Here is an 18,978-nt window from a genome sequence, read left to right as displayed (position 1 = left end):
CCAGTAGTGGAATTCACTAACATTTTTAACGACATTTGCCATCGCTTTATTTGCGAATCTATAACTATAACGATTTCGTTATTCAGTAACTTTTTTTGTATCGATATTCTTTTATCGACGATCAGCTGTGTTGTTTAATAAAACGCAAGTAAATTGGCTGCGTTGAAAATCACGAAATCAAATTTCTGGCAATTTTAGTTAAAAAAGAAAATCGGAACTTTAATTAAATACTTTCCAACATGAAAAGCTGCTTTATAAATCAAATGGCATTTGAGTACTTGGCGTACGTTTTATCACAAGATGGAGAATTACTAAGACCATCGCCAGTGGATAGACACCTTCTTAGAGAAGTAGATAACCTATTCCACTTGAATGCAACGGAGTTTCAAAAGCTGTACCGACTAACCCCAGACTTGACTCATGATATTTTTTCTCACCTTGATTACAATTAAGGGGTACAAGAATAACTGCGATATCAACAAAGAAAAAAAGAAATTAATACCACATTTACTTACCTTTTGTTAAAATAGGTAAAAACTTGCACAATAATAACTTTTAAAAGCAGTTAGTTCTGCTTACTCCAAACTGGAAAAAGAAGCGGTAAAGATGCGTTTGATAGTGAATGAGGACAAAACGAAGTACCTGCTGTCATCGAGCAAAGAGTCAGCGCATACGCGCCTTGGCAACCACGCTACTGTTGGCAGCCATAATTTCGAAATAGTAAAATACTTCGTTTATTTGGGAACCAGAATGAACACTAGCAACAACATCAGCACGGAAATCCAACGAAGAATCAATATTGCCAATAAATGCTACTTTGGACTAGGTAGGCAATTGAAAAGTAAAGTCCTCTTTCGGCGAACGAAAATCATACTCTACAAGTCACTTATCGTACTCGTCCTGCTATATGGGGCAGAATCATGGACGATGACATCAGCAGATGAAGCGGCTTTGGGAGTGATCGAGAGAAAAGTTCTTCGTAAGATTTATGGACCGCTACGCGTTGGCGACGGCGAGTACCGAAGATGATTAAACGATGAGCTGTACGAGCTACACGCAGACATCAACATAGTCCAGCGAATTAAAACGCAGCGGCTGCGCTGGCTAGGCCATATTATGCGAATGAAAGATAATGTCCCGGCCAAGAAAGTGTTTCTATCGGAACCCGCCTATGGAAGCAGAGGTAGAAGGCGGCCCCCACTCCGTTGGAAGGACCAGGTGGAAAACGATTTAAACTCCCTTGGTGTGACCGTTTAGACGGTTAAGCGCCAATTAAGTAAGTAAGTAAGTATACGGAATTTTTTTTTGGCATTCCGTTTGCACTTTTCACATTTTTTAGATTTCGTTAAGCTGTGCTGCCACCTTTCTACTATTAAAACGAAATTTAAATTTCAACTATGTCGAGTCGTTAAAACTAAGTTAGTGAATACAATAGATAAGGCAAGCGCGACAAAATCTTTAATTAAAATCTCGACAAATCGCATCGTTATAAGTTGGTGAATTCCACTACAGTAGTGGAACTCATTAACTTTTTTAACGACATTTGCCGTCGCTTTATCTCCGAATCGATAATTATAACGATTTCGTTATTCAGTTACTATTTTGTATCGATATTTGCTTATCGACGATCAGCTGTGTTGTTAAATAAACGGCAAGTAAATTGGCTGCATTAAAAATCACGAAATTAATATTTCTGGCAATTTTAGTTAAAAAAGGAAATCGGAACTTTAATTAAATACTTTCAAACACGAAAAGCAGCTTTATTTATAAATCAAATGGCATTTGAGTACTTGGCATACGTTTTATTACAAGATGAAGAATTACTAAGTCCATTGCCAGTGGTCAGACATCTTCTTAGAGAAGTAGATAACCCATTCCACTTGAATACAACGGAGTTTTAAAAGCTTTACCGACTAACCCCACACTTGGCTCATGATATTATTTCTCAACTTGGTGGTCAATAAGGGGTATAAGAATAACTGCGAAGTCAACAGAGAGAAAAAAGAAATTGATACCGCATTTACTTACCTTTTGTTAAAAAAGTGTGACGAATATTACCATCTCTAAGATTATTAAATAAAGGCACAACAACAGAAACATTAAGCATAAACACATTAACCATCGTTTACCCACATACATAAAAGGCAACGAAGAAATAACTCACATACAGATGTAGTCATCGGTGGAACTTGTACTCACATATACACGCCCATATGGCTATGCGAGAGGCTATAAACGTGTATCTGTAGTTTATAGCTGGTAGCGTATAGCTGATAACCAAACAGAAAATTCTAGCAGAAGAAATGTCTAAGCATTTGGGCACAGAGTATAAAAGCAGCGAAAGCTGAGTAATCAGTAATCAGTTTGATTTAAACACGCAATGAGTTGCGAAATGAAGTTTAATTGCGAAGTGAAGTTTAATTGCGAAGTACTTTCAAAGTAGTCTAATGAATACCATTTTGTAATACAGAAAATTGAAGTGTTTTATTCAACAGTTTAGCGATACGAACGTAAGCAGAAGGTTGCAAATAAGCGGAATTTCCCTAAATTCGTTACAATAGGTAAAACCTTGCACAATAAAAGCAGTTAGTATACGGAATTTATTTATTTTTGGCATTCCTTTTTGCATTTTTTAGGTTTCGTTAAGCTGTGCTGCCACCTTTCTACTATTAAAGCGAAATTTAAATGTCATTTATTTCGAATCTTTAAAACTAAAGGGCGAATTAACGGTGACAAATAACCATAAAGCCATAACCAGATAAAACAGCTGATCACACCTACCTGATGGAAATCAATGTAATAGAGTTAGCGTTATGGTATGGCACCATTAATCGATTGCATTGATTTCCATAAGGTAGGTTCGATCAGCTGTTCTAGCTGGTTATGTCTTTATGGTTATAAGTCAACATTAATTCGCCCCTAAGTTCGATAAGGCAAGCGACAAATTCGTTATTTAAAATCTCGATCTCAATTCCACTGCACGCTCCTTTGTTGAATTTATCAACAATTTTTAATTTATCCGCAATGCTTATTTTTTTCTGCCACTCATTTTCACGTTTTTTATTAACACTTTAAACGTCATGCCACAAACGAAGAAAATATTCTTTACACATTAAACTTGCTCGCACGAATTGTGAATGGAATACTCTTTAAAGCAGTTATATGTTTTTAATGAAAACTAACGGTTTTTATTTATTATTTTTGTTTTCCTTTTGTTTTCGTTTATGTGCAGCTTTGTTTACCTCTTTTTGTTTTTATCGCTACAACAACAACGTAAGATATCGTCAATATCCATAGTCCATCTGTCAAAGGCATAGATTTCGAAATTTTCGACAAAATTGTACAGTTTGCAGCTTACGCAAACGCCTAAGAAAAAGCGAGTAGGTCATGAAAAAAACCCTTAAAAATCAAAGTCAAAAAAAGTAAAAAAATGAAATTTCGCAGGCTCGAAAATTATTTTTTTGGGTATGCGTAGTGAAACTTTTTTCCTGACCCCAAATCCTGTCGAAAAATCGATGGCGCGATATCGGTTAATAAATCGACCTATTCTAATATATATATTCTAAGTATTATATTTATACACAATATACAATAAAAAATAATGGGATAAAAACAAATATGTACGTTTTCAAAGGCCCAAGCAAGTGAAGTGCAATGTAACTGCGCCATAGAGTAGAAAAGATCAATTTTTACGGTTATGTTTTTCAGCATAGTTAAAAAGATCTCTCCACAGTCCACATGCTCTACTATATAGTTGGTAAAAGTAATGCTTCTCTCAATACCTTGCCTTCGACGCCACTAAGGAAACCAGCGCAATAAATACCCATTTGCCAAAAAACCGTGAGTATTAAATAACATTTGAATACACCCTATACACGGAAAAATATACATAAAAGAGAAAAATCAAGGCAATTTTCATTTTCGAGGATTAGAATTTCCCGCCAATAATCCTCATTTCCCGCCAAATTTTCTCAAGTTCCCACTAAAATTGCACATACCATTTCGTATATATATATATATATATATATATATATATATATATACATATAGCAATAACCCCATATTGCAAAACTCAGTACGGTATATGTGCAAAGCAAAATAAGAAAAACTCAGTAGTTAGCTACAGTGGGCACACTTGCTAAAAGCACCCCTTATATTTTAATGCGACAAATCTCTTAATAATTTTAAATTTCCTCATTTTAAATTAAAATATCTCTTGTCGTTAATTAAATATATTGCACAACCTCTGCTAACTTCTGATTTTTCCCAATTTAAATTAATACAAAACGCAAAAAATATTTTCAAATCTCCATACTTGCGTATACATACATACGGATATACAAAAGAAAGAAAACGACATAAGCGGTGAAATAAAATCTCGTGCACAGTGGTACAAGAGTGGTGCAGTGCGTGTAATAGCACGTTTCTCGTATTAAATTTGCACGCTATAAATTCTCAATCCCCATTAAGAATTTCGATAAGCTACTAATTTCTCTCTCCTCAAAGCCTCTACAGTCCAACAAATCGAAGCTAAATAAGACTCCTCTAAGTCACACCGAAAACAAAAAAAAAAAAAAAAAAAAACGACATTTTTAGATAATCTCATACGTATCAAAATTATAATAATTTACCCCCGAGATACTTTTTAATACGTATATATACATATATCTCACATAATTTTTCCCACGTATATTTAAACCACCCTCATATACATATATTAAATATAGTGCAAACGCAGCACAGTGGTAAAATTTTCTCAGTCTCACCCTCAAATAAATTTAGCTTAAAAACTTTTTTTTGGTTTTGAAAAGTACTCTCTCTTGCTATTTAACGTGAATATTTTAACGTAACTCCCTCACATAGTTAAAAGCAAATACCCTCTCTTCAAAAAAAAAAAAAAAAAAAAGTTTTCTCTCTGAAGTTAAATTTTTTGTTGATTCTCAACTCTAAGCGACATAAAACAAAGCTCAAAAATGAGTGACGATGAAACCAAAAAAGGTGGCTCCAAAACTCAAGGAGTTAAAAAATTTAAAATCTCGTCTGCCCCCAAAAAATTTACATCCGAAACGGACAATTTTTTGGAATATTGTGCTCGGTTTAGGTCGACGTCGCTCCAAGACAACACGGAGTCCTCACTCAAAATAAAAAACGCCAATATAGACAAATTTTGGAATAGAGTCCAAACAGTCTTCGATAAGATTGTCGAAACCCCAGATCAGGACCTGCCCGAAGATTTTCCAACATCTGCTAATAGCATATACAGGTCCTGTCTCATAGCATACGAAGACACAAAAGCCCAGATCGAAGACCAGCTTCAGTTGCTTAAACAAGCAAATGCCCCCGCTCCCCCTACCGTCACAACAGGTCCACCCGATAACTCCGGTATTTCGCTAAAAATCCCTCCCTGCGATACCGAAATATTTTATGGTGGTTATGAAAAATGGCCCTCATTTCGTGACATGTTCACAGCCGTTTATATTAACCACCCGAAACTCTCCCAAGCGCAAAAATTGTATCACCTCAGATACAAAACCCAAGGAAAGGCAGCTCAAATAGTCAACCAATTTCCCTTGACTGACGACAACTTTGCCTTAGCGTGGGAAGCCCTAAAGGCCCGATACGAGAACAGACGAGTTCTCGTAGATAACCAAATACGGGCCCTGATGAACTTAAAAACTATCACTACCGAAAACAGTGAAGACATTCAAAGGTTGCAATCGTCGGTAAATAATTGCCTTCAAATTCTCGCCACGCAACAAGTCTCCACAGATAACTGGGACCCCATACTTATTTATCTGGTTACCTCTAAACTCCCAGAAAATACAGTCACGTTGTGGGAGCAATCTCTAACCTCAAGAAGAGAACTTCCCAACTGGTCCCAAATGGACCAGTTCCTCACAACGCGATACGAAGTGGTAGAAAGAGTTGATCAATGGCGCCCAAGTAAAAGTAAATTCACTCCTCCTCAAACTAGGCCGCCATTTAAATCCCAACAGTCACATGCGTTTCCAAATAAATCGACCTCCCACACCCAGTCCCATATGACAGAGCAGCGAACAATGTACAAGTGCGCTTTGTGTAAAACCTCATCTCACCCCCTTATAAGTTGCTTCAAATTTAAGAAGCTGTCGACCTCTGATCGCAGAAGGTTTGTGAGAGAAAACAATATGTGTTTCAATTGCCTCTCTCAGTCACACATATTGAAAGACTGTTCCAGTACTCAAACTTGCAATCAATGTCAAGATCGGCACAACTCAGTTCTTCACGAAGACTCATCTCAAGTGCCGAAAAGACAACCCTCACGATTGCAAAGGACAGCCTCACAAGCCACCACCACGAATTCCACAGTCTCACCCGGCAATACTCCCGATCAAGCCAATGCTCTGGATGAAAGCCCTTCATGCTCGCAGAAAAGCCAAGTGCAATCGTTTTATTCCGAAAACGATTGTGAAATAATTTTACCCACGGCTATCGTTCCCGTAGAGCATAAAGGAGAAATTTTTAAACTACGAGCTCTTGTGGATCAGGGATCTGAACGAACCTTTATCTCTACCAGAGCCCAAGATAGACTCAAACTCCCATTCAAACCCTCTAGATTTGAAATATCAGGGATGGGCGGCAAGGTAGTTCAGACCTCAAACAAATTGTGCTCTCTGACTTTGGTATCCCCCGATTTCAAAACCAGAATAAGTGCAGAGGCAATAGTATTACCCCGGCTAACTAAAATGCTCCCCTCGCTTAAGCTCACCAGCGAGCTTCAAGCAAAATGGGCACACCTCAACCTCGCAGACTCGAACTGTCACTCCCCCTCGCAAATAGATCTCGTCCTAGGCAGTGATGTAATACCGCAAATCATCCAAAATGGCGTTGAGAAACTTTCCCCCCATCTTCTAGCGCAGAAAACCATTTTTGGATGGATTCTGAGCGGTAGAGCTCCTGTGATGGTAAACGCTTTCTGCATGCAAGTGTCAGAAGTGTCCAACGAAGATCTTAACTCTTTATTGCGTAAATTCTGGGAATTGGAGGAAGTTCCCACCAAACCCCAAATAATCCCAGAAGACGAGTTTTGCGAAAATTTCTATGCAGCCACAACCTCACGCGATGATAACGGTCGTTATATCGTAAGGCTGCCGTTTAAACCCAGCTTCCCAGAGTCAATCTCATTATCCCACTCTCGGTCTTCAGCTCTAAGCCAGTTTCTTGGAATGGAGAGAAGTCTGCAGAAGAAAGGGGATTTAAAGACTCAATATGATAGTGTTCTAGAAGAATACCTCACCCTCGATCATATGGAGGAAACCGGCTCCTATGAAAAATTTGACGGAGGAAAATGCCTCTCATTTTATCTTCCTCATCACGCAGTTGTCAAACCCGAGAAAAAGACATCAAAGGTGCGGGTCGTGTTTAACGCCTCAAAGAAGTCGGCATCTGGACATGCGCTCAACGACGTTCTTTATGCCGGCCCTACTCTCCAGCCCGATCTGATGCTTCTGATTCTCAAGTGGCATACCTACCAATTTGTTTTTAACGGAGACGTAGAAAAAATGTATCGTCAAATCATAATGCATGAAGACGACAGAGACTATCAGAGGATCGTCTTTCGCTCATCTCCGAGCGACCCCATAAAAGACTATCGTCTAAAAACAGTCACATTTGGTGTGAACTGTGCCCCCTACCTCGCCATACGTACTCTTCACCAACTGGCCAAAGATGTAAAGGAAACTTTCCCCAAAGCCGTCCCTGTTTTGACGAAAGAAACATATGTAGATGACATTCTCTCTGGCAGCCATGAAATTCTCTCTGCTGAAACATCTCTCTCCCAAGTCATCCAAGTGTTAGCGTCAGCAGGATTTCCATTACGGAAAATAACGGCCAATCACCCCAGTATAATAAAAAACATCAAAGAAGAGGACTTGCTAGATACCAATCTTTTGGAATTCGAGAAAGCAAGCAACACCAAAACTCTCGGCATACAGTGGAACGCTCTGACCGACACGTTTTCGTATACAGTGGACTCAATACCCCTCTCGTCCGCTAATACAAAACGACAAATTCTCTCCTCGGTCGCAAAACTTTTTGACCCCGCAGGGTGGCTTACGCCGATTATGATTCAGGCCAAGATTTTACTCCAAGAGCTATGGATAGACGGAACTGGCTGGGATGAACCAGTGAAGCCCCTCCGCTTCATTAAATGGACGCAGTTCGCAAAAAATTTACCCAACATCTCAGATATAAAGATACCTCGATGGGTTGACTACATGCCGAACCAGCAGGTTGAACTGCATGGTTTCTGCGATGCGTCAGAAAAGGCATATTGCGCCACTATATATCTGCGAACAACCCACGGTGCCACCACATCGTCCCACCTTCTGGTCGCTAAAGGCAAGGTTGCCCCTCTTCGCACTACCAGTCTTCCAAGACTAGAACTATGTGCAGCTCTACTCCTTGCCCGACTAATCGCCGTCGTACAATCCCATCTCGAGCTCTCTCTTACAAATCTTTACATGTGGTCTGACTCGGAAATTGTATTAGCATGGCTCGAAAAGCCTCCCCACGCTTGGAAAACTTTCGTATCCAATCGAACAGCTGAAATTATGGATCTCGTCGGAAGCGCCTCCTGGAAGCATGTAGGCAGTCGCGACAATCCAGCAGACATGGGCACTAGAGGATGCAAACCCATGGACTTGGCAAATTCTTCGCTGTGGTGGAATGGCCCTGCGTGGCTGACCCAGCCCCCCGAAGCTTGGCCAAACCCATCTACCCGCAGCATCAACCCGCCTGAAATGCGCCGAGTCGAAGCACTATACTCAGCTGAAGATGACCCCGATGTATTGGATCGATTTTCCTCATTTCCTCGCGCCCTCAGGGTCATGGCATATGCCTTCAGGTTCATTAATAATCTCAAGGACCGAATTCGAGGCATTAAACCCGCTTACACTCCCTCTCTGTCTCATGAAGATCTCCGCAAAACGAAAAATAAACTTGTGACGTTAACACAAACCCGATATTTTCCTCGCGAAAGAGCATGCTTGGAAAATGCAAAACCCATTGATCAAAGAAGCTCTCTACTAACCCTCAACCCATACCTCGATGAAAACGGGCTCCTCAGGGTTCATGGTAGACTAGTTCATTCGACGTTGACTTACAATGAAAAACATCCCGTTATTATCCCAGAAAAATCAAGATTCGCTGTCCTCTATATACAGTACCTCCATGAACTTCTTCTCCATGCCGAAATACGTCTCATGCAGCAATGCCTCAGACAGGATCTCTATATTCCACGACTTAAACCCCTCATAAAGAGATGCATACATCAGTGCAAAACTTGTACCCTCCACAAGCAGCAAATGCGATCGCAAATCATGGCGGCTTTGCCCCCGGAACGATGCACATATGCTCCGCCTTTCACCACTACCGGTGTCGACTTTGCGGGGCCTTTTCAAATAAAAGCCTCCTTGCTAAGGTCTCACACCTTACTGAAAGGCTACGTGGCCGTTTTTGTCTGTTTCGTGACAAAAGCTGTCCACCTTGAGCTGTGCTCGGACCTAACAACAAATGCCTTTCTCGCAGCATTCGCTCGCTTCGTCGGACGTCGTGGATATCCTGCCACAATGATGAGTGACAACGGCAAAACGTTTATTGGAGCTAAAAGAGCGACGGAAAAAGAGTTCGTTGACTTCATGAAAACTGCCTCTCAAGAAGTAATCGCAAAATACTCTCCCCAGGGCATTAATTGGAAATTCATTCCACCCGGAGCTCCCCACATGGGCGGCTTGTGGGAGTCTGCAGTGAAGAGTTTCAAACTGCACTTCAAGAGGACAGCAGGAGCCCACAAGTTCACATTTGAAGAATTTACCACCCTCTTGGTAAGAATTGAAGCCGTATTAAACTCTCGTCCTATCTCACCTTTATCCCAAGATCCCACAGAGTTTACCGCGCTGACCCCCGGCCACTTTCTCCGAGGTAGCCCCCTCCTCGCTATCCCTGAAGTGGATCACGCGGATTTATCTCTTATAAACCGATGGGACAGGGTAAAAAGCTTACATCATCAATTCAGCAAAAGGTGGAAGGAAGACTACCTAAAGGATCTCCAGAAAAGGCAGAAGTGGAAAAATCCACAACCCCAACCCAAGGTCGGTGAGTGTGTCTGCATTCACGACGACTCACTTCCCCCGACTGAATGGCGCCTTGGACGTATTGAAAAAGTATATCCCGAACCTGACGGCCATATACGTGTTGTTGACGTTCGTACTCGAACCGGCACCCTCACACGACCACTTGTCAAGCTCTGTTTCCTCCCTCAGATTGAAAGCCCACCCTCTCGGGCAAACCCGGAGAATTCGTAGCTACTCTCAAACCACCTCTGACCACTCTTACCACATCACCGTCTCCAATAGTCGTATTTCGCAACATAATGCCAACTGAAACTCCCTGCCTTAACATTTCTCTCACCTAAAAGGCATTTATAACTGTAATTACAGATCGCTATGGATCGTGCAACTCAGTCGTCGTCACGAAGACCAGTGCGGTCGGAGATCGTTGCTCCCAACCGCGCCAATGAATCACGCAGCTCGACACTAATAACGGATTACCGACGGTGCCGCATATGCACCCGTCAGCACGCTCTTCGGAACTGCGTCATATTCAAAAAAATGAAACCACCCCAGAGATGGATGCTTGCACGAGCCCATAAGTTTTGCCTGAATTGCTTGGCATTATCTCACATCACCAGCGAGTGCAGCTCGTACGACAGATGCCGGATCTGTGGAGCGCGACATCACTCCCTACTCCATCGGCGGGACGCTACCCCAAGCGCCCAGCGCGCCATCCAGGCACCCCGGCCTGGCAGATCCGCCGTACCGGCACCCCCTGCCGCCACCGGGCAACCCCGTTCTCGCCCGGGAAACAACATTCCCTCAGCAGCACCCAGCATCGCACGACGCACCATTCGATGCACCGCACAAGGGCTGCAAACCGCCAACGCTAGAGGAAGAGTGTCCCAAATCCTCGTTCGAGATGCATTGCGGACCCTTAAGGAGCTACAGGAGGCTCTAGCCGCTGAACGCGCCTAGGGCGGGGACGATGTTTGAGCGACTGTCGTAGTCGCCAACAGCCAACCCTTCTATTTAATAGAACTTAGGCTTAAGAAAACCTAAACATGAATTTACATGAATTTAGCTGAATTTTATATTGAAGTTTTTTACATATGTACCTTTTACGTATAAGTACGCATTCTGAATTATTTGCACGTACGAATACATAATATCATATATTACGTACATATTTAGTAAATTTAAGAATTTGAAATGTTTGTATTTTACGCTAACACGCGAGCGTATTTCACCCCTCTGGCAACCCCAACAATGGGTTGACAGATGTGACTATGTACGTACATACATACATTTATATTATTGTTTTGACACTTCTTTTTATTTTTACTTATTCGCAAATTTTGACCATCCCGGTGTGACTTGAACAAAATTGTAGTAAATTTTATACATAAAGATATCGTGAAGTTCTTTTAGCAATTGTCCAACTGAATAAATGCAGAAATAAACAAGTGCAAAGTTGTTATTAATGCAAAGCAGTTTGTGCAGATGTATAGCCGCTAGGTTTGTAGTGATCACCGCCGCCTCTAGCAACCACATCGCCACCGCCACCATAACCAGATCATCGCCAACACCAACCACCATCATAACCTCACCACAGCTATATCCCACAAGCAGAAAAAGCAGGTAAATTGTGTATTGCCAGCTCGACGCGTTGTTTGGTAAGACGTTGGTCAAAGAGAAAAGCATAATACAGAGGATTCAACCGATGTGTTAGTTGGTGTCAGACAGTGAATAGGAAATACGCTCACATCATGCTCTTAGGTTCCTTCTCTTTGTTCTCTACGTTGCTTTATTCCTACGTTATTAACGAAGTATATGTAGAAGAAGAATGTGCTTTATATATAAGGGGAGTACATACAAGTAAAAAATATAGGTGCTTATTTTCAGTGGGTGGTTAAACTGTAGTATATAAGTTGCCTAGCGTATAACCATGCTACTTTATCTATTAAGAAATTGAAACGATCAAAAGGCAAGGTTAAACTAAGCCGAACTTACTGCAGCTTAAATTCACAAAGAAAATTTAAGCAAAAATTTTGCCTTCAATGTGGCTAATTAGAAATAGTTGTCTTAAAGAAAAATTTGATAAATAGCCTTATAAAGTACGATATAAATATATTGATAATTACCTTAGTAGTATGGTTTCATTGGACTTGGAAAAAGTTTCATTTGAAATGAAAAAGTTTAATTTAAAATAAAAAAAGTTGCATTTAAAATGAAAAAATATTCATTTGAATGAAAAAAGGTTCATTTGAAATGAAAAAAGTTTCATTTGACTTGAAAAAAGTTTCATTTGACCTGAAAATGCCATAAGGTGGAATTATATACTTGGCCAAAGCATGTTTTGACCCACAAAGGTTAACCCGTCTACTTGGGATCACAAATCACTTCCGAGGGGTAACCCCACTAGAAGAACTTTTTATTTTTGAAAAAACTTGTTTTTTTTATCTTGAAAATAATTTAATAAAATGTAAGTACTATTTTTTTTTTGTTGAGATTTTCACTAAGCAATATTTATTGTTTTGAATAAAACCAGCATACCCAACCAATCTTATGGGTTTTTATTAACAACAACTTCATTTATTTTTATTCTTTTACCAAGCAAACTGAAATTCTAACATAATTTTTATTTTTGATACCAAAAAAAACAGTTAAATAAAACTAAATATATATATTAATAAATAAAAATACTTATATAAAACTAAATATATATACATATTAACCTGGGTCGATTTGTATGGACGAAAGTTAACCGATATCGCGCCATCGATTTTTCGATAGGATTTGGGCTAAGGAAAAAAGCTCCACTACGCATACCCAAAAAAATAATTTCCGAGCCTGCAAAAAAAAATGGCGAAGGGTCAATTTTTCGACCAAAACACTCCTCAAAATCCAAACAATATATATATATATTTTTTTTTTTCAAAAAACGGTTCTAAATACGTTGGCGATAACAGTTTTTGACAAATAAATATTTTTTGGGTTTTGGGCAGTGTTTGGTCGAAAAATTGTCCCTTACTCCATTATTTTCGCAGGCTCGAAAATTATTTGTTTAGGTAAGCGTAGTGGAACTTTTCTTCCTGAGCCCAAATCCAATCGAAAAATCGATGGCGCGATATCGGTTAATAAATCGTCCCAGTCTAATATATATGCATAAATAAAGTCTTTATAAAACAAAAAAAAATTATAAATTTTTTATTTTGTAGTTTTGTTTAACTATTTTCTTTTGTCAAAAAAAAAATTATGTTAGAATTTTAATTTGATTGGTAAAAGAGTAAAAATAAATCATAAAAATAATAAACAAATAAAATTTTACTTTAAATAATTTTTTTTTTTTTTGTTAAAAACCCCTAAACAAATCTATTAAATAATTTTTATTTCTTAAAAAAAATAACTTAAATTGAAAAAATTCTAATTTTATAGTTAAAAAAAGGCGTATAAAACTCTACAGTAAATTAAATATATTCAATAAAATATGTGAACAAGAAAACAATGACCCTTATTTTAAACTATGAAATATATTAATAAGATTATCCTCATGGATCATGCTGTTTCTATTTCATAGCGCATTACCGTGAGTAGATTATATTTTTATTTTAACTAATATTTGCAAACGTGTGTTTGTTTGTACGTTGCACATACATACGAACATATGTATATGCTTGTAAATATTTTTGCAATATGTGCCGGAATGCGGCAACATTTATTTACCTACCTTATCCTTTGCGAATGTTCCAACTGCCATCGCATCATCATCGTTTTCATTACTACTATATCCTTCATATCCCTTTTGCTGATGATTATTGTTTCAATGACAAAGCGGAAACATGAGCAGCATAAGTAAGAAAAAACAGCAGTAAATTCAGCTACAAAAGCAAAGCCAGAAAATGTAAAGCATAAAACTTTAATAGTTGCTGACGTTGTGAATGTTGCTGCGCCTACTCCACCCACTGCCTCTGACGCTTATCAACTTTTCTACCAGCCACACCCCTCTGGCGCACGAGTTTATTGTCTGTCTTCTGCTTATTTAACGTTTGCCGCTCGCAATTTTGTTTATTTTTGCTTTAAAAACTGCACTAGAATTCTAGAAATATTGAGTCAGCAAGTAGTTATTGTTGTTGTTTTTATTTTTGTTTTTGCTTTTATATTTGTTAGTGTTATCATGTATCAATTGTTTTATTTTTTATTTTTATACTCAGTTGAGCAGAGCTCACAGAGTATTATATTAACTTTGATTGGATAACGGTTGGATGTACAGGTATAAAGGAATCGATATATGTAGAAATGGATTTCCATATATCAAAATCATCAGTATCGAAAAAAACTTTGATTGCGCCATGTCCGTCCGTCCGTCCGTTAACACGATAACTTGAGTAAATTTTGAGGTATCTTGATGGAATTTGGTATGTAGGTTCCTGGGCACTCATCTCAGATCGATATTTGAAATGAACGATGTCGGACTATAACCACGCCCACTTTTTCGGTATCGAAAATTTCGAAAAACCGAAAAAGTGGGATAATTCATTACCAAAGACGGATAAAGCTATGAAACTTGGTAAGTAAGGTGAACCTATGACGCAGAATAGAAAATTAGTAAAATTTTGGACAATGGGCGTGGCACCGCCCACTTTTAAAAGAAGGTAATTTAAAAGTTTGCAAGCTGTAACTTGGCAGTCGTTGACGATATCACGATGAAATTTGGCAGGAACATTACTCCAATTACTATATGTATGCGTAATAAAAATTAGCAAAATCGGCGAACGACCACCCCCACTTTAAAAAAAAAAATTGTTTAATCAAATTTTAACAAAAAAACAAAATATATTTACAGTATATAAGTAAATTATGTCAAGATTCAACTTCAGTAATGATATGGTGAAACAAAATACAAAAATAAAAGAAAATTTCAAAATGGGTGTGGCTCCGCCCTCTTTCATTTAATTTGTCTGGAATACTTTTAATGCCATAAGTCGATCAAAAATTTACCAATCCTTGTGAGCATAGGATTCCAGGAGCATAGATTCTATGACGATAACTATTTTCTGTGAAAAAGGGCGAAATCGGTTGAAGCCACGCCCAGTTTTTATACACAGTCGACCGTCTGTCCTTCCGCTAGGCCATTACCACGATAACTTGAGCAAAAATCGATATATCTTTACTACAATAAGTTCACGTACTTACCTGAACTCACTTTGTATTGGTATAAAAAATGGCCGAAATCCGATTATGACCACGCCCACTTTTTCGATATCGAAAATTACGAAAAATGAAAAAAAATGCCATAATTCTATACCAAATACGAAAAAAGGGATGAATCATGGTAATTGGATTGGATTATTGACGCAAAATATAACTTTAGAAAAAACTTTGTAAAATGGGTGTGACACCAACCATATTAAGTAGAAGAAAATGAAAAAGTTCTGCAGGGCGAAATCAAAAGCCCATGGAATTTCGGCAGGAATACTGTTCGTGGGATTACATATATAAATAAATTAGCGGTACCCGACAGATGATGTTCTGGATCACCCTGGTCCACATTTTGGTCGATATCTCGAAAACGCTCTCATATTTACAGCTAAGGGCCACTCCATCTTAAAACCCTCATTAATACCTTTAATTTGATACCCATATCGTACAAACAAATTCTAGAGTCAGCTCTGGTCCACCTTTATCGGGATATCGCTAAATGGCGTCCACCTATAGAACTAATGCCCACTCCCTCTTAAAATACTCTTTAATACCTTCCATTTAATACCCATGACATACAAACACATTCTAGAGTCACCCCTGGTCCACCTTTATGGCGATATCTCGAAAAGGCGTCCACCTATAGAACTAAGCCCCACGCCCCTTTGAAATACTCATTAACACCTTTCGTTTGATACCCATATTGTACAAACGCATTCTAGAGTCACCCCTGGTCCACCTTTATGGCGATATCTCGGAAAGGCGTCCACCTATAGAACTAAGGCCCAGATATCGACCAAAATGTGGACCAGGGTGACCCATAACTTCATCTATTGGATACTTCTAATTTATTTATATATATTGTAACGAATTTACTTGCAATTCCCTTATTTGCAATCTTCTGCTGAGTTCGAATCACTAAACTGTTGAATAAATAACTCCAATATGTAAGGTCATCCTAAGAATACGAGCAATATAATATAAAGGCAACCTAATCTATGGTCAATATAATACAACGGTTAGGCTGACCCTACCTTAGTAATTAATCCTACGAAATACATCATCTCTGCACATGAACGGAATAATAATCAATTGGCAACCCTTACTCAATGTCAGCGACAAAAGAGCAGTTTAGATTTGAACAACGCGCCGTGAACAACGTCGGTTCGGCAACGGGCAGAGAAATCATTCTAATACTCATTTTACTTTCAATAAATTAAACCATTTAATTAATTTCATTTAAACACACATATTTTCCTATATTTAACTTTAAACTTTAATAAACATGAATTGTTAGTTATAATGTGCTAATGTGCATAAATCGGCAGCGTTTTTATTTAATCGGAATCCAGAAAATCCTGACAACCCGAAAGATCTTGAATAAAGACTCTTTCAGTTCAGAAGTGAGATGCTCCGCATAGCCTCACAGTGACAGTGTGAATTATATTGAAATATAATAGAACAAAAATATGTGTGTGTGTAAAACAACGAATTCTTGAGAAGATTCGTTCGTTTCAGGAAGATTGCATCAGAATACATGCAACATTCTGACAAGTGTAGACATGTTCAAAGTCTGTACATAAGACACAAACCGAAAGTTGATGTACATACATATGTTTTGTTGTTGTGTTTGCCTACGAGCGTACGAATGGACGAGCGTCGGTAAAGCATTATCGATAAAGCAGTATCAACGGAAAGTATTTGAATTGCATACGATATTGTCATGTTTTTTTTACGTGTCATAGAGCGTTGCTATAAATCGTAAGTTGCAAGCAAAGAAACAACTAAAATCCGTTTGTGTTCAAATTGCATGTTGTAATTGTTGTTGTGTTGCCTGTCGCGCGTACGAATGGACGATCGGTCGGTGATACATACAAAGTAAGACAGAGCAAGTGAATTTCGGTGGTTGATTTCAAATTGCGTGTTGTAGTTGTTGCCCAAAATTTGTTGCTTATCGCGCGTACGAATGGACGGGGAAAAAAAGGCAAAAGCAAGAAAGCAGAAATTGTGAATTATAGGCGTACGAATATAACTGTGGCAAAGTATAGTTATCGGGCGTACGAATGTACGAACGGTTGATGAACATAGAAAATAGAAATCAGAGCTTTGTATTTGAAGTAATAAATACAAGATTTTTTTTTATTAACTCTGCGGTCTGCGTGTAGAGCGTGCGAGTGAACGAGTAAAGAATACGACAATGGTCGTTAATGTTATTGTTGTAATAATTTCAAAGTGTCGATCTCGCTTACACGACCATTCGTGTGTATGAAAATATAAATAGACAAAAGAGACAACGTGTCATAAAACTCGAACGAAAGGACGAGTGAAGCAAAACAAATAAGTAAACAAATTCTAATTAGAATACTCGTTTTAAAAGAAGTAAACAAAATAGCAAAATGAAAACAAAAGTGTCAACGTTGAAAGTAGACGAGCTGAAAGAGCAGCTGCGTAATAATGATCTTTCAACTACGGGAACAAAAGCTGAATTAGTGTTACGATTGTGTGATTTCTTAGGTAGTGATGAAATCCAAATCGAGAATTCTGAATTAAATTTACAAACGCAAGTAAATGATTTAAGAGCAATGATGGAAATTATGATGACAAAAATACAAAGTTTGGTTCCAAGTCAACAGACAAATGCACAAGAAGTGAATGGTAGTGGCTCTAGTGTAAATGAAGAGCGTGTAGTTGTGTCACCCCAAAGTTCAATAAGAGTGGTGGGCAGAAATGCCAGTGTAAAAGAAATTGCTGAGACAATACCAGAATTTAACCCAACGAACGAAAGCTCTCTAACAGTGACACAATTTGTTAATAGGGTGGACAGTGCAATAAGTGCATACGAATGGGATGAGAAATGTTTACTTTTGGCAGTGTACAGCAAATTAAAAGGTGCTGCACGAATGTGGTTAGATGCTGCACCAACATTTTACTCTAATTGGTCTGATTTGGCAAGTGCGTTAAAAAGTGAATTTAGTTTTGAATTGAATGATGCACAAATTCATTATAAAATGGCAAGTGCAACGCGAATGCAAAACGAAAAAGTTAATGAATATTGTTTTCGAATGAGCGGACTAGGCCGACGGTATGGCTTGACTGAAAGTACAATTATAAAATACATTCGCGACGGTTTAAAGCATCGTGAGTTGCAAATAGCAATAGCTCCAATTAAGTTTAATTCTCTGAAAGATATGCGCGAAACAATTGAAGATTATATACAAAATATGTCGGTAACAAAACAGTTTAAAAACGAGTACATAAACAATCGCAATAAAGAAAGTGCTAAAGATATCAATCGAAGCGCGGTCGAAACGAAAAGCGTAACATGTTACAATTGCAAAGAAGGTGGACATATCGCGCGAAATTGTCCGAAATCGAAGCAGAATCGTAAATGTAAAGACTGTAATAAACTTCATCCAAATAATGAAGCAGAAAATTGCGGGAAAAAAGCAGTTGTTGTCAAGCGTTCTCAGTTACAAGAATCAACAAATTTTTGTCAAAAACCAGTCATTGTAAATGGTAAGTCATTAGTAGCTTTCGTAGACACTGGAAGTGAATGTAGTATGATCCAGCGATCAGCTGTAGAAAAGTTGAACATCCAAATATATCCATGCGCTGCAGAAATAGTAGGTATATGCGGTGGAAAGCGTACATTAAAGAATAAGGTCAACGTATGCATGACAGTTGA

General features: G+C 38.5%; 1 protein-coding gene across 11 annotated transcripts in view; it reads right to left on the bottom strand.

The window, feature by feature from the left end:
• LOC137245058 (uncharacterized) overlaps positions 1-18,978 on the bottom strand; it is a 105,957-nt gene that overhangs the window by 63,582 nt on the left and 23,397 nt on the right. For 8 of the 11 annotated variants that reach the window (XM_067775087.1, XM_067775088.1, XM_067775089.1 and 5 more), the window contains one exon: positions 13,822-14,190. The gene's annotated coding sequence lies outside the window, so the exon portion shown is untranslated. Of the gene's footprint in view, positions 1-13,821; positions 14,191-18,978 lie in introns of those variants that run through there. The other 3 variants (XM_067775092.1, XM_067775090.1, XM_067775096.1) reach the window with 3 other exon arrangements.

This window comes from Eurosta solidaginis, chromosome 3, assembly GCF_040869045.1.
Source record: "Eurosta solidaginis isolate ZX-2024a chromosome 3, ASM4086904v1, whole genome shotgun sequence".
Lineage (NCBI taxonomy): Eukaryota > Metazoa > Arthropoda > Insecta > Diptera > Tephritidae > Eurosta > Eurosta solidaginis.
This window is presented reverse-complemented; position numbering and strand designations above follow the sequence as displayed.